Source organism: Peromyscus eremicus, chromosome 1 (assembly GCF_949786415.1).
Source record: "Peromyscus eremicus chromosome 1, PerEre_H2_v1, whole genome shotgun sequence".
Lineage (NCBI taxonomy): Eukaryota > Metazoa > Chordata > Mammalia > Rodentia > Cricetidae > Peromyscus > Peromyscus eremicus.
The window spans coordinates 40967030-40974259 of record NC_081416.1 but is presented as its reverse complement, the minus strand read 5'-3'; the positions used below and the strand labels follow the sequence as shown (position 1 = coordinate 40974259).

Below are 7230 nucleotides of genomic sequence, written 5' to 3'. Positions count from 1 at the left end.
TCAGGGTAGAGCTTTCTGAAGCTGATTCTCATCTTCCATCTTACCGAGTCTGGGTTTCTCTTGTTGCTTCAGCCACATGTCATGCTCCAGGCAGGGCAACTCTCCTACAAGCTTCCAGCTGATTCTCTTTTCTCTGCCTCCCATCAGTAGGTAGGAGTGCTGGGATCACAGATTCATGTCACTTTACCTGACTCTTCATGTTGGGCGCTATGGATTGAACTCCGGTCATCAGGAGCACAAGCTTCTCTTTCAATGTGTGGATTAAGACCATGCCACTTCTTTGCTGAAATCTCCCTGTGGCTTTCTATTGCCTTTAAAATGCATATTCTTCACTGTGGCTTAGAAGGTCTTATATCCTGAAAGCTCCCCACCATTCTGCTCCTGGCCTCAGAAACGGTCTCAGATACCTGTAACCCTGCTGCCTGAAGGAGTTAGCACCTGAGTGCACTATTCATCCTTTAAATTCCTCTACCTGGCTTCTTATTATTACTTAGGTTTCACCTTTAGTCAGTTCTTCAAAGAAGGCTCCATCCTATAATTACAGCCACTCTGATCTGTACCTAAGTTATTCTGGCTCCTACTATGCAGTTTCATGATATGTGTAGTATTTACTGTTACATCGATTTAAACAATTGTGCTTATTAATTTGCTTTTTATTATTCTTTTTTTCCCCTATCTCTCGCCAAATATGTCTTCACTATTACTTTCCTATCTCCACAATAATACACAGATACTATACAGGTGTCCTCCAAATGTTTTTCAATGAATGAATAGATAAAAAAAAAAAAAAACACCCTACAAACACTTCTGTCAAGAGAATTTAAGGTACTTGATGCTGTGTGAGTCTTTCTATGAAGACATGAACAAATGTCTCTTCACAGCAGATGGGTTATGGTTGAAAGACCAAAGACACAACCCCACCCAAGTCGAGCCCTGTGACTGAGTGAGTTTATTGGGATTACCCACAGGATCATAGATGACTCAAAAGTAGCTTCATCACTAAAAAGCCACCCCCGGCATGGGTGATGGAAATTAGAGCTGTATCCCTGGAGTTCCCTTGATGACTAGCAGGCAGCTGAGCAGATGGAAGAGTCTCTTCTCTCCAGCCTTGTCAATGCTTCTATAACCTGGGGAGGAGACACGGGAATCTTGTAAGTTCTAGGAGCTACCTGAAACTTGTCAGTCTACTTACTTTCTAAGTCAGTTTTAGGAAGTAAATTACACTTATTTCTTATCTGAAGGAAAGTTTTCTAAGAAGAGATGTTTCAATTTTTAGGAAATTGCTACCAAGCATTTGCTAAATTTTCTAATATCCACAACCCTTTAGTTCTGTCTTACTCTGTTGTGATAAAATGCAAAAGCAACTTAAGGGAGAAAGGATTTACTTTGGCTTCTAGTTCCAGAAGGATACAATATAGCCCATCATAACAGGGAAAGCATGTCAGCAGGAGCATGAAGCAGACAAAGCCCTATTCTATCTACAATCCTGAAGCAAAGGAAAAACAGAAAGTGGGGCTGCATTGTTGTCTTAGTTAGGGTTGGTTTCTGTTGCTGTGAAGAGACACCATGACTGTGGAAACTCTTATAAAGGAAAACATTTAATTGGGATGGCTTGCTTACAGTTCAGAGATTCAGTCCATTATCATCATGGTGAGACATGCCAGCATGCAAGCAGACATGGTGCTGGAGAAGTAGCTGAGAGTCTCACATCTTGTAGGCAACAGGAAGTAAACTGTGACACTGGCCATGGCTTGAGCATATATGAGTCCTCAAAGCCCGCCTCCACAGTGACACACTTCCTCCAACAAGACCACACCTCCTAATAGTGCCACACTCCCTTTGGGGGCCATTTTCTTTGAAACCACCACAGTTATAAAACCTCAAGGTGCACTTCCTGTGATGTACTTCCTCTAGCAAGTTCCACTTTCCAAAGGTTTCACAATCTTCCCAGTTAGCACCACCAGTTGTGGACGAAGTGTGCAAACAAATAAACCTATGAGACATATTTCACATTCAAATCACAACACTGTCAACTTCCGCTCTACTTCTTGTCCCGTCTTTGTTGTGCTACATGTGAAAACAGGTGGAGTCATACCCTAAGTGGTATCATTTGGTGACCTCAATTTAATAATCTTTATCTATCTGGTTGTAACTCATTTAGATTTCACAACATTCCCCAATTTTATAAGATGCCGCAAATACTCTAATAGTCATATTTGACTTTTAAAATTTAGTCATGGCTCTTTTACATGATAACATCATGTAGTAGTCAAGCCCAAAGCCAACAGGGTCCAAGGAAGCAGAGTTTGTAAGAGGATCCACTAATTGGTATTCTATCATCACATCACCCAGATATGCTCTCCTGCAACTATGAAGTTGAATCTCACACTTACACACAGCAAGAGAGCCAGTCACGCATGCGCTGAAATCCCTGAACCCAAGAGCCAAAGGAAATGTTTCCTCCTTTAAAGTATTTTTCTCAAGTATTTATCACAGCAACATGAAAACTAACACAAGTGGTTCCAGTAAAATATGACTGATAATTTAACATCAGATAGTCACAACGCTGAAGCTCTAAAGACCAAATGAAAGGCAACACCCAGTGCAGCCGATCAGTTAGTGTTTGTGGGGTAGAAGGAACATGGACTAGTGCTTGCAACACATAAAGGCCAAAGTATCTAACGTCAAGTGTGTATGCTGTGTGGAATGTATTTTCTGCCACCATTTGGGCATGTGGAACAAGAGTCAGTGTTCCTTAAGGAGCCCTGTTTTCAGAAGTTATAATCTGAGATTATCTTCTGCAATGTCTAAGGAAGCCTATTCCTTGTGTACCCACTCAGTCCCAATCATCCTCACCTTTCATTTTTCACCTATCTCACTGAATAACAACTAACCATAACTCAGTTGCTCCCACCTGAAACCCAGAAATCTTCCTATTTTGCCCTTGTGTATTCGGGGGCTACCCACCAATGCATCCAGCCACAGTTACCTTTAAAACATACATCAAATCCAAACAATTCAGCCAGACTCCCTGCTTTGACCCACTTTCAGCTGCTGTAACGAAACACCCAAGTATTGTGTAAAGAAACTAAAGTTTACTTTGGCTCACAGTTTTGGAAGCTGGGAGATCAAAAGTGTGGCATCTTGTGAGTACCTTGTGCTGATTCAATTTATGTTAGAAACAAGAAAAAAAGGTGGGTTCATGAAAATCCCGAGACAGACTCAGTTTATAACAACCTCTCTTGTAACAAAAAACACCCATTCCATAAGAACATGTCTGCTCTTGTAAGAATCAACCCACTAGGGTAGGAATCTACCCACTTGAGCAAAAATTTATATGTTGCCCACTATATTTATTTGGTTTAAAAACTGGTTGTCAGATGGCCACAGCAGTACACCAGTACCTAGAAATGTTCAATACAAATGTGTTGAAGGGATAAACTAAAAATGGATAAAGTGAAACCAATCCATATAGAATCTAGGACATGATTTCTAATCTTTATATGTCGAAAACCACAGAAATTCAATTACTTTTAAGATAAAATACTAGATGAGGGGGTTGCAGTAGTTTCTATCTGCTGACTTAGCTACTTCTTCTTAATACAGGGGAGATAAAATGTTCAAGCTGGGAGAAAAAGATATCACCACAAGTCCAGGCAAGCACACATATGAAATATGATCATACCACCACAGTAGAACTCAGCTTTCTCTTCCTTCCATGCTTGCTTTATTCTTTTGTTGTCCTTCTAGAATTCTCACGACAGAGAAGAACCAAGAACCTACAAATGCATTATTAAGCAAGCATTTTTAAATACACTAAGAATCAGCTACGTGAGATATGTATAGTCATATTCAGTTTTCTTCATCCTGGAATGGTTAAAATTAGTACAACAAAAACAAACAGAAACAAAAAGCATGGCAACTCATACATGAGTATTCTTTGTATCTTTGTACTTTCTATTTACATTTTAAAATACATATGATTGGTTCTTAGCACATTCAATGAAGTGCTGAGAATTGTGTTTACATGTGTTTAATGCTTCATTTTAAAAAATGTTCATTATAGGTAAACTGAAAATAAAGACCCCTGAGTTTTTCTGTGTGACCCATTTTTTAAAATGACAAATACACTAGCCATCTAAATCAGACCAGAAGCCATCCTAATATGTTAACATCAAGCCATTATCGTATAGTGGGACAAATAGCACAGGGGTTAGTTTGTCTTACAAGTGGCATCCCTTAATTTGTGAAGTAGCCTCTGGTTCTTTAATTAAAATGTTAGTTAATCCCAACCTGATTACTGCAAACACTGTTCTTCCAGGTCTCCAGTGTTTCACCTGGCAGGGGTATGAATATCCACAGTGTCCTGCCATAGTTCCAATTGCCCAGATACAGTACTGTGTCCCATCCCACCCTTCCCTCATTCATGTGGCATGAAGAAGTTCAAAGGTTGGGGAACTGGAGAGATAGCTCAGTAGGTAATCTGAGTTCAAACCTCAATGCCCACATAAAAGCCAGGCATGCTCATTGTGCTCATGTAATCCCTGCACCAGGGAGGCAGAATAAGTGTAAGTCTTCCAAAGCACAACTCTGCAACAGTTGATGTGTAGGAGTTCACTCCTTCTATGCCAAGGCTTCAATCAACAGATCAGGACCCTAGAATTTCAATTCCCTCATTCCCGAGATAGGTATAGGTTATGACAGACTAGTACTTCTGTTTATCCATGTGGTCAAAACTCTAGGAAGATAACCTAAGGCAACTGTATTAGGTTTCTGGGACTGTTGTAATAGATTACTACAGACAAGGTGTCTTAAAACAACAGACATTATTTTGCCTATAGTTGTGGATTCTACAGGTCTGAAATCAAGATGTCCAATGGGTTAGACAACTATCCTGCACAATCATGGGGATTGGTTTCAGGAGCATCTATGGCTGCTCAATTTCTTTACATAAAACGGCAAAATGTTTCAATATAATCTGAGTACATCTTCCTGGGTGCTTCACATCATCTTAACTTTACTAATAACAACCAATACAAATGGGGCTGAAGAGTTGATGCAGCAATTAAGAGTACTTGTTACTCTTTCAGAGGATCTGGATCCTGTCCACATCATCCACATGGCAGCTCACACCCATCTATAACTCCAGTTCCAGGGGCTCTAATGCCCTCCTCTACTTCTGAAGGCACCATTCATGTACATGGTGCGTATATATATATAAATACACGTGCACACACACACACACACACACACACACACACACACACACACACATGCATTCATAATATTTTCTTTAAAGTCTATTTTAAAATTTAAATATACCATGTCTATGACCATACTATCCTAGTGTACCCAGTCTCCTTTAAAATGGAAGATGGCTAGATGTATTAAGGGAGAGAAAACAGAAATTATTTAATAAAATATAATTTTTGATGACGACCTTTAATAGTAATATAACTAACTAACCTTGCAAGCACTCATAGTAATAAAACCAGAGTTGGAAAACAAATTGCTGATTTGAATTGCTGATCTCTAGAGGTTTGCTGCTCTTACAAACTCATCTAAAAATCTCACTTCATTAGTTTATTCCACAGATATTTCTTTTCTATATACTATGTGCCAGGCGCTGCACTGAGCATCGAAAATCTAGATATTCAAAAGGCTGCAGTTCATTCCTTTGTGAGAATGCAGACTACACTCTAGGAGACAAAAGGGACACCACATAAATAAACAAACAAAATTGCAAAGTGTTGTAAATGTCCCACAGGAGATAAAGGGAAGTGGGGTTCTGCTTAAACAACCAGGATCAGTTCAGGTGTTAAAGCCAGGCAACACTGATCTCAGGAGGACTGCCCTGAGGTTAGAGCACTGTGTTGTCTCTAGGAATGTTGAAAGCCTTAAGGAAACCGACCACATGTGGTCTGCTTTTCATTTTTCCTGTGAACTGGAGATTCCAACAATGTCAGTAACTAAATACTCCTCACAGAAAAAAAAGTTGTTGACTTAAATTCAAAATAATTGTTGTAACCCCTGTTCAGTTTTAATACTACATGTATAATTTACCCATTTATTGAGGAATATTTGATAACACTGTGAAGATGTGTCTTTGCCAAGGCACCTTCTGATTGGTTTAATAAAGAGCTGAATGGCCAATAGCTAGGCAGGAAGAGGTTAGGTGGGGCTTCTGGGGACAGAGAGGACTCTGGGAAGGAAAAAGGAGAGATGAACCAGACATATATCAAGTCAGACACACAGAATAGGATAAAGGTAAATGCTACATGGTAGAATGTAGATTAAGAAAAATATGGATTAATTTAAATTATAAGAGCTAGTTGAAAACAAGCCTAAGCTAAAAGCCAAGCTTTCATAATTAATAATAAGTCTTAGTGTCATTACTTGGGTGCTGGTGGTCCCAACAAAAAAGTACTGATGTACCCATTGGCAAATTTTATTACTTATCCCTCAATAAGCACTATTCTATATAGAAACTAATTTGTGGGACCACAAGGTATGTAACCAGGTATCAAAACATGCAGACACAGTGGTACAGAGTGAATAATGGTATTTTCCAAAATCTATATGTAGAAGCCTAATCTCCAGCAGGACAGTATATGCAAATCAGGCCTTTGGGCAGTAATTATGTTGTGAAGATAGAATCCTCACAAGTGAGAATAATTTCTTTACAAGAGAGGCATGTGTAGGAGAACTTTTCTTTCCCTTTCTCCAGTTCCTAATTAACCAACATGGAGACTAAATGTTAATTATAAATGATTGGCCAATAGCTCAGACTTATTACTAACTAGCTCTTACAACTTAAATAACCCATATCTATTAATCTATGCATTGCCATGTGGCTTGTGGCTTTACCTGTCCTCCAGCACGTCTTGCTCCCTCTGTGTCTCCTGGCGACTCCTCAGATTCTGCCCCTCTTCTTTCCAGCATTCTCTCTACCCCCAAAATCCTGCCTACCTATCAGCCAATCAGCTTTTTGTTAACAATGAGAGCAACACATTTTCACAATGTATACATCTGTTTTTAGATTGGGCTTATGGGGTATGAGCAATTGGAGTTCTTCTCACACAGTCTTTGTATATGTTGGGCTGTGTTGGAACACTTACTCCATTGATAGGTAACATCCATTTCTAGTATAATGAGCTCAGTTATGACCTCAATTATGAGCTCAAGCACAACACATTTGTAAGAAGGGATTGGTGCTTGAGTTTCTTCCAT

General features: G+C 39.4%; 1 long non-coding RNA gene across 1 annotated transcript; it reads right to left on the bottom strand.

Annotated features, from left to right (window-relative positions):
* Positions 1 to 929: 929 nt before the first annotated feature.
* On the bottom strand, positions 930 to 3741 carry LOC131896844 (uncharacterized). The gene is made up of 2 exons (XR_009375528.1): positions 3686 to 3741; positions 930 to 1127 (listed from the first exon to the last, which is right to left on the bottom strand). It is a non-coding gene; the product is annotated as an uncharacterized LOC131896844 (long non-coding RNA).
* Positions 3742 to 7230: the final 3489 nt, after the last annotated feature.